General features: G+C 32.1%; 1 long non-coding RNA gene across 5 annotated transcripts; it reads left to right on the top strand.

Annotated features, from left to right (window-relative positions):
* Positions 1-1774: 1774 nt before the first annotated feature.
* LOC111796471 lies at positions 1775-8925 on the top strand. Of its 5 annotated transcripts, none has more exons than XR_002815359.1 (7): positions 1775-1924; positions 2205-2502; positions 2609-2889; positions 2994-3083; positions 7395-7552; positions 7634-7725; positions 8608-8925. It is a non-coding gene; the product is annotated as an uncharacterized LOC111796471 (long non-coding RNA). The 5 variants fall into 5 exon arrangements; XR_002815358.1 differs by having other exon boundaries at positions 8542-8925; XR_002815355.1 differs by lacking the exon at positions 8608-8925 and having other exon boundaries at positions 7634-7862.
* Positions 8926-12752: the final 3827 nt, after the last annotated feature.

Raw genomic sequence — 12752 nt, 5'->3', positions numbered from 1 at the left:
GTTATATTATATTAAAAAAAAATACTGCCGACTTTTTTTTGACTAGAAATCTGGAGGTCGCTCAGTGTACCCTCAAGTTACGATATGAAATCCAAGCCAGCTGTCATATCTTAATCGAAGAATATTCCATTAAATAAATAAATAAATAAATAAAATATATTTATCCGAAAATAAATGTTTTTGTTTTCCCCAAAACAGTACACAAGTGAAACAAATAGTATCTTATGTCCGTACAAAATTACCTCAAAATTAAACAAATTTACATTAAATAATAAACTGAATTTTACATTCCCAAATCCCAAATATAATATTTTCCAAATATGATTTTAACTTAATTATTTGATGTTCGAATTCCAATAAATGTCGTTGCACCCACCAAGGTTTCTAGTTTCGTACCATCAAAATTAATTTTTTTGCTCGTGGGAAATTATTTTAAAAAATAATTAATTGAATATTGGAAATTAACTTTTATTCGCTTTTGCATGTGGTGTTTTTTCGTACGCAACGAATCAAAATAGGATTTTTTTGTTGTGTCGAGTTCGAAGTTCGGTGGAAGTTTCCTTTCTCATAATGTTAATAAATTTAATATTTGTTTGATTTTGAATTTCTTCCCTTAAAAATTTAAAAATAATAATCCATAGTTACTGACATGACTGTGATATTGTAACGACTAAATCCATTAATGTCAGATATTGTTCTTCGTGTTTATTAGGTAGATGAACACGACTCTCCACAATGGTATGATATTGTCCACTTTGAGCATAATCTCTCAATTAGTATAACTTTCATCATCCAACACCTCCTCTCGAACAAAATACGCCTCTCCTTAATCGAGGCTCGACTTTTTTTTCTTTTGGAGTCTTTTGTTCGACATTTGAGGATTCTATTGACATGACTAAGTTTGGGGCATGACTCTAATACCATGTCAGACGAACGCGACTCTCCATAATGGTATGATATTGTCCAGGCTGAGTATAAGCTCTCATGGCTTTGCTTTGGGCTTACTAAAAGGCCTCGTAAGAATAGAGATAGTATTGATTGATTATAAACCCATAATCATTCCCTAAATTAGCAAATGTGAGACTTTCATCATCCAACAGTCTGTGTATCATGTGTTTTGTTCTCGTCTTCCACCAATGTAGGATCTGATGTATATTATTAAAAATATGAAAATAAAATAGGCAATAAATTGGAGGGTTGGAGGGTTTGTGTAAGCCTCTTAACTGGCACTCTGCCACCGTACCTGCCCTCCGTACTCTTCATTCATTGATATCACTATTCACATGACCCTTTCTACATTCCCTGGACCCTCTTTCCATTTTTATTTATTTATTTTTATTTTTAAATAGAAGGTTTAATTATATTTATTTATTTAGTTTTAAAAAAATAAAAAATTATATAGTATTTTTATTTATTTATTATTTTACGAAATTTCTAGGAAGTAGAGAAATAAGCAATTAAATAACCGTTACTGAGCAAGATCCACTTGCTTTTATGGCGGATAGCTGTTTCTGTTGCCCGGTCTACGTTGTGATGACGTAATTAAAGCGATTTATTATTTTTATTATTTAATTGCAAATAAAAAATTAATTGGGCTTTATGGTCTAGAAAGCCCAATCTTGACAAAACGAAGCCCAATCCGAAGACACTGTTCAAGATGGGCCTAAGCCCACGCTTAGACTACCCAAAATGGACTATTTACGGCCCAAAGACAGCTGGCAGCTTTATTCGCCCTCGTACCCGGGAAATGGACTATGATTAAAAATTGTTCTTAAACAGACCTTTTCTGATTGGGCTATTTTTCACCATCCATCGAGAACCAGAGGGCGAAGAACAAAACATGGCAACGCTTTACGAAGATGCCGAAGCTTGGAACGCAGTAAGCCGTTTCCGGATGCTATCAAATGTCCAATCCATGGCGTCGGTAAGAAACTCCTTATTGTTGATTTCGGATTGAATTGCATGAGAGCCACGATTCATTTGTAGAGACAGTCATGGAATTGTTTACGAGTATGAACTTAGGTGATTTCTCAGAAATCTGTTCAGGTGTAATCGTATTGTGTGGTTTGAATTTGTGGTGATTGTTCGTATTGTTTTACTTTGTTTGTCGTAAGCTGCCTCTCTCGGAGGCGCTGTGGCTAACCATTTCGAGATTTGGAACTGTCTGTCTGATGATCTTCGCCGAAACGGCTTGGTTCTGGCAGAGTACTGTTCTCGACTACGACGAAGATGATAATGCCACTTCGCCTACCATCTCTGTGCTGGCAAGTTGTTGCGTGTGATTGATCATTTGCCTATCTATAATTTTTGTGATTTTTCCGTTTTGATGTTCGGCGGACAAATGTGAGGTCTACTTGCGGCAAGAATCTTCCCGCGAGAAAAATGCGAGTGGTGGATTCGGATTTTCGACCGAAGAACCTGGAATCTACACGGCCTGTTTCGCGGAAGATGGCGGCAACCGCGACGGAGAGGAGAGCAGCTCCCATGATATAAATAGCCTCGGTATTCTCGTTTATATTAAAACTAATAATAATAAGAATAAAGAACAATAATAATAGCAATTAAGTCTAAAAATGGAAATTAAATTTTGGAAAGCCATTTTTCTCAGCTGGGGGATTCTCAATCGAAAGAATCCAATTCCACTTCCCAATCTCCGGGCAACGCGAGACTCACCTGTAAGAATGATATCTATAGCTGCTACGATAGTCACGCGACCTTCTTCTTCATAATTACTGCTCAAAGCGCAAACAGCCCGTCGGATTTTGACTCCTTCGGCTTCATTATCGCAAACTGATTCTTTACTTGAAGCCCGGATGCTGTTTGTGCGATGGTCTCAAAGAAAAACTGCAAGCCGCCTATCTGATCGCCGGCTCCGATTCTCTCCACGATGTTGGTTTGCAGGCACTCACTTCACAGCCCCCTTTCATTGTATTTGTAGTTCCTTTACTGTTGTAAGCGCTTTAATTTGATATGTGATGTTTATTTTCAAGTAGGTGAGGGATATCACTACTAACCCAGAATGGGAGAGAGCTGACCAGTATGGGATTCCCGTGCTCGCGAAAGTGCTCTCCGATGGCTCGGAGGTTGGTCATATTCATTCATTCTTGTGATTCTGATTAGTATGAACATGTATTTTGGTTGTTTTAGCTTATTTGGAAGGAATGTCGATTTCAGATTTGCGGAGCTCTTCCTGGGGCTTTTAGTCTAGAATTATGCTTATGGATTTATAAAATGATCAAATGTTTGTGCACTGCTTGTTTCCGTCCCCTGGTTGTTTTTAAATCCTTGGCTGGTGTTGTACTGAAATTCTATTTTCCAGGCACTAGATTAGTAATCCCTTGTTCTTGCATTTAACGTTGGAGTTTGAGGTTCCAATGATTTGGTCACCTCGTCTTCTGTCTTCATTTAAGTTATTGGATGACTATAATTATGAATCCTGTTGGGTTTGTGATTAATCCAACAAGGAAGGCTTTTATCAATGTACTGGTAACTGTGTTCCATCTGCTTGATTCAAGTACTTTCGTCCTATTTTGTGTAATTTGTTTATTGACTGTTATGAGTATTTTGTTTCCTAGGTTTTGTCTCTTCCTATTCTTTCTTGCCATAGGCATCCGGTATAATGTGGAAATAAGCCAGTAATAGAGTGCCTAAAGTCATATTAAGTGAAGTAAGATTAAAAGAATAATAACAAAAATAAAAGGGAAATAGAAAACCTTGCAATCTAGGATTCTGAACCACTGAATAGTTCATTTCTTCAATTAAGATTTGATATGCTATGTATCCTGACCTTATCTACATAGAAGGCTTCCTCTAAAAATACGTTTCTTTGGTGTCTGAAACTGAGACAGTCAGCGTTGGTTGTCTTATTGCATTTTAGGAATCAGTATGGGATAAAAACGCGTTTAAATCTTAATATTCTTGTCCTGTTTTATCAAAGAAACCTACTGAATCAATATGACATGCAACAAAAGAAGTCTTCTGGGGATGGCTTTCAGCTCACTTGGATCTATCCATAATAACATCCCTGATAAACATTTATTGAATGCCAGTGAATCAAAAGGGCTTTACCGATGATGGCTTGTTGAAAGTATGGTAACGTTTGAATGAACTCGATAGATTTGCACGTTTTTGTAGATCTTATGAATATTCTAAATTACCTGACATCTTAAACTAAGGGATTGGGTTGTTAATATGAATACTATATTGTTAAACATGTAGAGGCCTATTCCAATTGAAACTCCTGTGTGGAAAAGATAGACCTGAAGCAGAAGCCTCATATACTATCAAAGTTGCACATGGTTACTTCTACTTCCATTTCCTGTGCTTAAATGTGCTGTAAACTAAGCTAGCTAGACCTATACCTTCCTGGAATTCTTACTATGAACGAAGGAGATATGGGTTTCTTTCTTAGAGAGGAAAATATGAAACGAGTAAGCTGTTGGGAGGGTTTTACTGTGAACTGTCAAAATCAAAATAACGAACAAGGTGGCTATATGGTAAAGAAAAACACAATTAATATGAAGATGCAAGTAACATAGAGATCCATACATTCTAAATATTCTCTCATATTAGTTCCATCACTCTGTTAGTAGCAAGTTAGCATTTGGAAAGCTCTAAGTAGTGAATTTATCTCTCTCCTTAATCACCCCTCAACCTTCGGAGGAGTGTGGGTGAAATTGAGTTTGTCGCCTAAGTGGCATCTATAAAGAAAATAAAGCAAAGATAATCTGACACAAACTGTTGAACTATTCTTTTTTGTTTTTGCTGGATGCGAAAACTTAAAAACCCTCCTTTCGAGCATGGGGAGTACCCGACTGAGGAGGTGCATTACTCATGTTCAATTATTCTCGTACAACTCTTTTCTAGTTTGACTGAGAGGGAATTGTTGCAAAATAGGTGTCACTTAGAGGTTTTGCCTTTTGATTGAAAAGAATAAGAGGAAAGGGCTATGATCACAAAAATCAGTTACCAAAGAAGACGAGAGATCTCCCTATTAATCAAGTAACTTACAAATATGCATCTCGATTGGCATGAATCAAAGGAAAGGCTATAACTCTGCAATTTTTGAAAGTATTTCAGCAGTCCATTTACACTATGCCATCATGAGGATACTTCAATGGTTAAGACATTTCTACTTCCTTGAAGAAGTTATAGGTTCAAATCTCCACCTCCAGCTGCGTTGTAATATCGCCAATACAGTTATTAAAAGTGGGAAATATTAGTGTACTTATTTAAAGAACACTGTCACTTTTTAAGACCTTTTAAGTTCAAAATTCTTCAAGCCAGATGGAGTATGCCTTTTGTTTTTCCTGACGAGGTAGCCTGATATGGGGTTGCTGGTACATTTATAACCTTATTGTTTCTTCTCCCAAATTGTATGACGAATATCTCACTTACTTTACTATGTTCACTTTATCTTTCCTTTTCCTTTTACGAAGGGGGGAGTTGAAAAGTAGTTTTTATTTTACTTTATTTACAGGAATAATTTTTCATCTGATATTTTTTTTTTATAATATACTGACTTGGATAGTTATTGTTTATTCTGATACTTGTTCCTGGTCAGATTTTGAGAAAATAAATTAAACAAGCTTGCAATCCCAGAAAATAAATAACTATGCAGTGTGGTTCTTGAAATTATATATTCTATAATTGAATTCAACTACTGCACGTTCCCTTGGGATATGTTTGATTATAAGATGTTGTATCTGGAACAAATGTTCATTTTTTCTTTTAGTTTTTGTGTATTCCTGCAGACTTATATATGCCGTGCTTCTGTTTACTTAGGTTCAATGTCTTCATCTTTTTCTGTCTTCTTTTGGACTCTCTTTATATGATGCCTTACACGATTTGAGTTTGTGTTGATAGTTTAGTTTAATTTTCTTTCTCCATCTTAACGTCATTCCGAACTTTATGAACATTTTCCATCATTAAGATTATTCAGTGGATACATTGTCTTTTCTTGAAGTTCCTGTAAAATTTGTTTCAATTACTTTATGGATGTTATGTAGCACGAAAGTTTCCATAGTTAAGACAACCTACTTACTTAAAGTAATCATGTGATTAGCTTCACACATGCTTATCTACAAAAGCTTCTCTTTTAAATGATAGCATTCGAGATTACCATTCCTTTGATGTTTGACCTCTAACCCTCAAAAGTAGTTAGAATTCTTGTACTTGCTAATATCCCACGTGTGATAGCTGCAGATTTATAGATCTAGGTCATCTGTTTTTCTGTAATTTATTTAAGCAGTCGCGTATCGTGTATTTCTAGTATCTCGTAAGAGATAGCAGCAGAGTTAGAAATCTAGGTCAGGTGTATTAATTGTACTATACACCTTTATGTATGTTGTGTTATACACTGGTTTTATTATTTAATAGAGCTCAGGATAAACAAATGTTTATATTTTATATCTAGAAAACTGTTCTCCTTTTTACTAGATACCAAGTAATATTCTCAATTATTCGATTTGGGTTACTTGGCATTAGAGATATCTAGATGTATGTAGAGTTTATCTATCTTTATTTGCTTTTTTATTTCTTTTTGTCTTCCATTTCTATCTCAAGTAGTCCTTTTCAGATAATACTTAGTTACGCAGACGGCAAGTTAGCTTATTAATCTAGTTTCTATGATTTTTGTTCATTGCTCTCTTATATTTTGGGGTCAGGAGATTTCCTTATGTTGTGTACTGTTTCCTGATGTCATGAACTAATATGCACTAGAAACACAAAAGCAATTACAGACAATTGCTGATCCTGACTCATTGCTCACTGATGGATGTGGATTCCATTTTTTGTATTATTGTTCATCTTTTGGCCCAATTTTCATTCAAGGAAGCTTGCTTTCAATTGATGGAATTCTCTTTAACACCAGTCCACGTGTCAATTGAAGAAAATTGATGCAATATTTGTGTTCGAAAGTTCTTCTTAGACTCTGGAGATATACTGTCCTTTCATCTTTCCTTTTCCTCTCTTTTGGGTGCTTTTGCTTGGCTGAACATTTTTTAGTAATGCTACACACATTGCTTCCCTTTTTCATGTGCAATTCAATTATTCTTGAATCTGAAATTCATAGAGAAACTTTATACACTTGTTATTAAAATTCTGATCTCCACAGGCTGTAATGTAATAAATAAATAAATACTTTATTCCATCAACTTGAGATAAAAAAAACAAGGACCATTGATGCATCGTGTGGCTTCTTTTCTTCACCAAAAGAAATTTATGTCGTTTTCACTTTCTAATATACCATGTTTGACCATGTTTCTCTTTGCATGAAATTATTGACGGTCATTATCATAATGTGTTCAAATACGCCATCGATTCCCACTCTTTCTTTCTTTCTTTCATTTATTTTTCTTTTAGTGAAAGTGAAAAGTCGTCCATTTATGCTTCAGAAAGGGTTTGCAAAAGAAGGTTTGGCCGTGGAGGGGAAAAAGGGCAGAAAAGTAGAGATTTTGACCTGGTCAAAAGTTGTAAACATGAACAAACACAACATTCATTTGAAGGTTTTGTAGGTTTCTTATCTCCACATGATTACCAGAGTTCCAAACTTGTAAGTTAACTCAATCTCTTCTGGGTTCATTGCAAAAACCTCTCTTTTTGTTATAATTGATCTGTTCTTATATTGTGACAGCTCAAAAAAGAAAAGGCCCTGATAGTTCTGTTCATGAAGGGGAGGATCATTCATTTACCCGACTTCCCCGGCCGACCACTTGATCTGTTTTGGTAAACCTCAAATTTAACTGTTAGATTCTGTTTGTTCTTTATGATTGCTTGATTGATGATTCTGAATCTCCCAATGGCAAATGAATCTCCTGTACTCTTTTTGAAATCTGATTCAAGATTTACCTTGCCACACTCAAGCTAGGCTGTCTTGCTTTCCTCCTTTATTGCTCCTCTGACTGGCTTTACCGTGTCAATCAATCACCAAACACTTGCTGCCAAAACAAAGGCGCTTTTTGCTTTCTTTCTTTTGGGTGTATTGCAATGACAAGGTTTGGTTTGGTTTGATTTCTTTTGTAACTGTCCAAGCCCACTACTAGTAGATATTATCTTCAAGGTTTTTAAAATGTGTTTGTTAGGGGAGGTTTCCACACCCTTATAAAAAATGTTTCGTTTTCTTCTTCAACGGTTGTGTAATCTCACAATCCACCCACTTTCAGAACTCAGCATCCTCGCTCGCACTCATTCCTCTCTTAAATCGATGTGTGAGATCTCACAATCCACCTCACTTCAGGGCCTAGTATCCTTGTGGCACTCGTTCCTCTCTAATCGAAGTGGGATCTCACATCTTTGATCCCTACACCAAACAAACTCCAATTTTTTTCCATTTCCTCTTGAGAAAAGGATGAACAAACTTTATATCAATGGGGTCTCTTGCTTTGGAGTTGTTATTTCTTGTTTTACACAATCAAAGTGCCCAATAATTAGATTAGATTCCTTTAGTAGCACTTGGGATTTGTAATTTAATGGCAAACTTATTTTCATACAACTTTTAACAACTCTCACTTTATAACAATTCTTTCTTTCTTGATCATGTAGTGTATGTATATCTTGTTTGCCAGAGCTTTCTTCAAGCTTTTCCCTTTTTATTTTCATTTTTTTTAGGGTTTTTGGTGTGTTCTTACAAAGACATCTACTTAAATTATTCATTCATGCATGACAACTGGGTCAATTGATGAATGATTTAAAGTTAGTGAATCATTTTGTTGGAATTTGGAAGTGTGAGGGGGCATTTTGAAATTGTACTTTATTTAGAGGGAATTGTACTTAAATTATTTAATCTTCTGATTTTCAAGACATGTCTCCTAGGAGAATCTCTAGGTTTCTATTATTATTATTATTATTTTGACAATGCAGCTAAATTTTAATTTTCTCGAACTATAGAATAAATGTGTAATTTAAGTTAAAAATAAATTATTTGGCAAAATTTTAATTTTCTTCGAACTATAGAGAGGTCGAATATGTAATTTAACTTGGAAAAGTAAACTATTCATGAGTCAGTGATTGAAACAATAATTAAGTCGATCGATTGGTATGAATATTTTTATTAAAATTAGGTAACAGTTGTATAATTACTTTATATTTATATATATAATATGTGCAAATCTTTTGGAAATTGACTCTATAATTCAAACTTTTTAATTCACTCTTTTGTCTTTATGTATTTTTGTGTATTAAACTTTAAAATAATGTTTGATAATTATTTGGAAAGCTGCTAAACACGTTTTATTCTTATGAATTGTTATATACTTTTTAATAAATGATTTTAAAATTCAAATAAACTTTTGAAAACTAAAAAGTCCTTTAAAAAGTATTGTTTATTTTTAAAATTTAACCAATAATACTGAGAAGTTGTGAGGAAAAGCTTAATTTTGAAAAATTAATTTAAAAAATTAAGTAAATCATTTACTTACTAATGCACAAATTATTAATTTAATAATTTATCAAAATTCATAGATTTCTACCGTGAAAATCTAGCCTTTTCTAAAATTTTATTAATTTATTTCATATTGTACATATAAATAATTCTATTTATAATAAATATTAATTATACGGTTAAAATGGCATCTCTTTAATACGACAATTCTAAAGTTTTAAGGTAAAGATTGATACGATAGGACAAGTTTTAAGGTAAAGATTGATACAATTCTAAAGTTTTAAGGTAAATATTTATTCCGCCCTATTTAATTATAGATTGAACTTCACCTTCCGATCATTAAATGCATGAGCTTGTTTCAATTATTGTACTCTCAGTGGTTAAGTATTAGTTCTTAAAACATCTACTTGCTTATTAAGGTTTAAATTTCTTAGTTTAGTGTCTCAGGTCAAAATATACATGTATATTAAACATCTTCGGTGAATCTTCAATTCGAGCATAGTTTAGTGAATAAGATATTATCGACAACAAATATGTTTTTTTTAGGGTAATACCATGAGCTCGGTTTTAATTACTTCATTAGATTTTAATTTTTTTTAAAGCCTTTTCAAAAGTACCCTCGATATTAAAATAAATAAAATAAATAAATCTATACAGTCCACTGAAATAAAATACGATAACCGATGTACAAAACTTAGAAGACGTCCACGGTAATTCAACACTATATATAAAATTAAGATTATTGTTACAATTTATGACGTTAAAATCTTCTACCTACTCAATATTTACGAATAAATAAGAAAAATATTTGATATAATTTTATGATATGACATGAAAAAATGATACTTGATTTGATATAACTATATCCGACATATTAATCAACCAAGATTTGAATCATTTCTAGAATATTGTTTTTAAATATCCTTTATTTATTATTTTTATTTTTTAATCCTTTATTTTATTTTATTTATATCTCGTATAGATAATAAAGACTCACCCCACTTATTTTCTATAAAAAAAATCCAACCACAAAAATTTTTTTTTTTTTTTTTGCAAATGATTTAGTGACGTGGCCTCCAATTAGCCGTCTATGTGGAAAATTATGCGCCACGTCGACATAATTTCAATCCTAAAATCAAACCACACATTTGTTTCACTTTTCCAAACCATAATTTATTGAGATTAATAACATTATTTTCTCCAATTTTTTATTATTAATGGTTAAATTACGACTAAGTATTTACCGTCGCTAATATTTTTAACGGGTTTATTCATGAGTTTGAAAAACGATAACAAGTGAGATCGTCTAATTTTAGTAAGTTTTTTTTTAAAGTAAAGTTGCAACTTTTACGGTTCGAAAGGCGCTTTAGTGACAGGACCAGAAGTAGCAGTCCTGTAAGAATTGGTCCAAGCGAAAATCATCCATCGAGAATTGTCTAGCTCAGCTTTATGCAACGTGGATCAATTTTTAGAAGAAGAACGATGTCTCGAGATCATTGAATTCGTTCGATCAAATTGATTTTGACTTTAATCATTAGATCAGTTGTCTCAATTTTCGTGAAAAGCCATGTTCAAAATCAAGACGAATTCCTTTTTTTATTTATTTTTAAATAAAATAAAGATTAAAAAAAAAAGATAAAATGATTGGTAATAAATATCTTATTTATTTAGTTAATGGGTTTCAACCAAATTTTTTAATTAAAAAAAAAAGTCATTAATTATATATTTTTAATAAATAAATAATCTCTAACTACTCTTTAACCTGATTTGTTTTTATTTAATAAAATATATTAATCATTGAAATTAGTCAAATATAAACTAATAAAAAATTAATCTCTTAATAAAGTAACCATAAATATTCTAATATATATATATATATATATTTTTTAACTATAATTGGAATGGCTTTTTTTTGGACGGAATTGCCCTCGGGCAATAATTCTGTTTATATTCGAGAGTGAATTTTGTATGACGAGGATTTCACCAACAAAAGTCGGCCACTAATTATCTAATTATTTCAAGTGTTTTTTTTTTAATTATTTGATTTTAAGTCCATTAATTAATTCTTCCATAATTAATATTTATTTCCGTTAATGATTGGTGATTCGGATGCTACAAAAAATTTAATATTATTTAATTTGTTGCTGATGTCAATATTATCTTTTGCACTTGGGAATTTTAAATTTAATAAAATATTATAAGAATACATTAAAATATTCAAACATATTAAAATTTTAAATCTTATTTATATTAAAAAATTAATTTAAATATGGTATATAAAGAATATAATACGGATAGCTCTCTGTACTAGGATGTTCAAATGACCTGAGAACTCGACCAACCCAACTACTTAAATCAAACCATAAAAAATTGGGTTAAGTTAATTTTTTTTAGTATTAAAAAATTTTGTGTCGGTTTGTAGATTGACACTTTTTGGTCAGGTTAACGTGTCCAACCTGAAATTAGGGTTACAAATTACCTGAAGCGTATCCTACTTTTTAAAATTATTATGAAAATTAAAAATATTTGACATTTGTAACTGATGTTAGTGATGTGTTGTGACTTGTGAATATTTGATATTTGAGATTTATGAGATTCTAGTGATTAACCGAACATGTATGTTAGGTACATAAAATTTGTTAAATAACTAAAAAAACCGATAATCCGGGTTGGGTTGTGAACTCTATTCAGGTTGCTCGGGTCAACAAACCAACCGATCTAAAATTTTGGGTTGGTCCAAAAAATTTCTCAACCCAACCCGTATACACCCCTATTCTTTACACTTATTATACACAACGAGTTAGCATGACGTTTAAACCATTACGTCTAAACCATACAAAACGATTACAGTAATCACTATCTACCTTCTAAAGAATAGCATTACATTCCAAACATCACTTCTCGTTCGTTATCAAATATATTCGAGATTCATTAACTAAACAAAACACGTTTAAGAATAAAAAGGACACAAATATTCGATTTATTCAACCGAATCGGAATAATTTGTATAAATTATCGAATTATATACCTTCATTGCATATTTGTATTGAATCTTTATAACAATAGTGCTGTCCACTCTTCAAACACATATGAACAATTAAATACCCAAAAATTAAAATAAATAAATAAATAAATAAATTCCACACAAACCAATTAATGGGTCATTTGCTAGAGAGCACTAACCCAACCCAGTTGATATCCTTTATTACATGAATCAATTTTCCACTTCACAAAATAAAATAATAATTATTTTTTTTTCTTCGTATAAATCCAAATATTAGCTCAGCTTTTTACATTCCCACTCAAAAAAAAAAAAAAAAAAAAAAAAAAAAAAAAAAAAAAAAAAAAAAAAAAAAAAAAAAAAAAAAAAAAA

The sequence above is a fragment of the Cucurbita pepo genome, chromosome LG06 (assembly GCF_002806865.2).
Source record: "Cucurbita pepo subsp. pepo cultivar mu-cu-16 chromosome LG06, ASM280686v2, whole genome shotgun sequence".
Taxonomy (NCBI): domain Eukaryota; kingdom Viridiplantae; phylum Streptophyta; class Magnoliopsida; order Cucurbitales; family Cucurbitaceae; genus Cucurbita; species Cucurbita pepo.
Note: the sequence above shows the minus strand (reverse complement) of the source record. Positions and strands in the feature narration are given on the sequence as shown.